The following is a 1955-nucleotide window of genomic DNA, read 5'->3' as shown; positions in this document are numbered from 1 at the left end:
TGATCTATGGATTAAAAAAAAAAAAACCACCTCTTTTCTAGAAGAAAAAGAGAAGGAAGGGTGGTAGAGAATAGCCTAATGCCAGCTATAATTCATAAGATATGGAAGAAGCAGAAGAAACAGGGGAGCAAGTAATTACTGAAAAAAGAAACTGAAGACAGTTCTCAGACTAATCTCTGCCTGGTACAAAGAACATGGACTTTGGCAGAAAATGGACTTGAACTTGAGTCCAGGTTTTAAAACTTACACCCTGTGAGGACAGTGTTTTGAATAATGCTTGGTATACAGTAGGTACTCAATGAAAAATTTGCCAACAGTATCAAGGCCACAGAGGACAGTCCTAGGACCTAACACAATGCCTGTCATATTGTTGACAGCCATTAATATTTGTAGAATGAGCAAATGTTTTTCTCGGCATTATTTTATCAGGGGAAAGTGTCCAATGCGTCCTCAAATGCATGACTTCACATTTCCTCAAAATACAGGGACTGTAAGAGGAGACCCAGTTTCCATCACTGGCTCCACGCCCATCTGCTAAGTGGCTTCAGTCGGTAACTTTGCCTCTATCTCGTCTTTAAATAAAGATAGAGAATGCTGACAGCTGCATCAACCCTTCTAAAACTAAAATTCTATGACTTCAAAGCTTACTGAAAAGTCTAGCATTTCAGATTCGGGGCTCCTATAACTTAGGAAACATCAGGAAGGAAATTATGATTTCTATCCGCCTAATCTTTTTTAAAAGTCTTTATGATAATCCTTGTCATCCATATTCAACAGGTCACCGATTCTTCAAGTCCTACCCCCTATGCACTGCTCAAAGCCATCAGCTCTCCTCAATCCCTGTGGCTACTTCCTTAGTTCAAGCCCATGTCATTTCCTGCCAGGATTACTGCAAAGGTTTCTTAAATTGATTCTCGGCCACTACTTTCACCCTCTTCCAGTCCGTAGTCTACACATTTCTGCAGTCTAGAAACCTCAAACCTCACTTACACAAACTTCCAAGTATAATTCTCATATTGCCTCATCTGTCTATACTTTCATTTACTGAACAAATATTTTCTACCAGTCTGACCTTGAGAAAAATTGTCAATACTCTCTCTGTCTCAGTTTAAACATCTGTAAAAGGAGAAAAATAATAAAAGTATCCATTTGGGTTGTGATTATTAAACGAGTTAACACATGAAAGCATCTTAGAAAAGTGTCTGGCTCATAGACACCACTCAAGGTGAGAGTTCTATGAAATGTTAATATGGTCACTCGTATAACCCAGCAGAGTTCCTCCTCGGGCCTTTTGCAGCTGATGTTCCTTCTACCTGGATCTTTCTTTTCCCAGGTGTCTCCATATTACCGTCTCTCATTGCATTCAGGTGTCTGCTCAGATACCACCTCCCAAAGGAATCCTTTGGTTTTCCCACGTGAAATGGCTTCTTTGTCACTCTCTCTTACATTTCTTCATGGCACTGACAGCTGATTGAGATTGTGTATTAGCATCTCCTATTTCTTATTTCTCTTAGGCTTTATAATATATATGTGGGGGCTACATTTGTGCCTCTCTACATACCCAGAACATAGAGAAACACTTGTCACACAGCAAGTACTCATTAAGTACTGGATGAATACGTGAAGGAATTGATGAAATGATCAAATGATTTGATTATGATTGTGATGAATGCCTTAGGAAAAAATAAATAAACCTCTAGCCTAGAATAAAAGCAAAAAGCAAGAAAGCCTCCTCGATCTCTTCTCTCTACCTTCCCTTACAGGCTGATTGGGTTGATGTCCCACGCAAATGCGCGAAGAGACTCTTAACTCTTTCCAGCTGTGTTTGAAGTAGCCCTCCAACGAGAATAGAAGGCTCCTGGGGACGCCGAGTTATTTCTATATGTCTGGACCTCCTATTACACCCTGAAGAGTATCTGGAACGGTGAGAAATTTAATTTTTGTCCCTCAACTTT

At 39.9% G+C, this 1955-nt stretch overlaps 1 long non-coding RNA gene across 4 annotated transcripts in view; it reads left to right on the top strand.

Moving 5' to 3' along the window:
• LOC109387412 (uncharacterized) overlaps nt 1-1955 on the top strand; it is a 179252-nt gene that overhangs the window by 138742 nt on the left and 38555 nt on the right. For all 4 annotated transcript variants that reach the window (XR_002124985.1, XR_002124987.1, XR_002124986.1 and 1 more), the window contains one exon: nt 1764-1924. This is a non-coding gene — a long non-coding RNA (uncharacterized LOC109387412). The remainder of the gene's footprint in view (nt 1-1763; nt 1925-1955) is intronic.

The sequence above is a fragment of the Hipposideros armiger genome, unplaced genomic scaffold, assembly GCF_001890085.2.
Source record: "Hipposideros armiger isolate ML-2016 unplaced genomic scaffold, ASM189008v1 scaffold_157, whole genome shotgun sequence".
Taxonomy (NCBI): Eukaryota; Metazoa; Chordata; class Mammalia; order Chiroptera; family Hipposideridae; genus Hipposideros; species Hipposideros armiger.
This window is presented reverse-complemented; position numbering and strand designations above follow the sequence as displayed.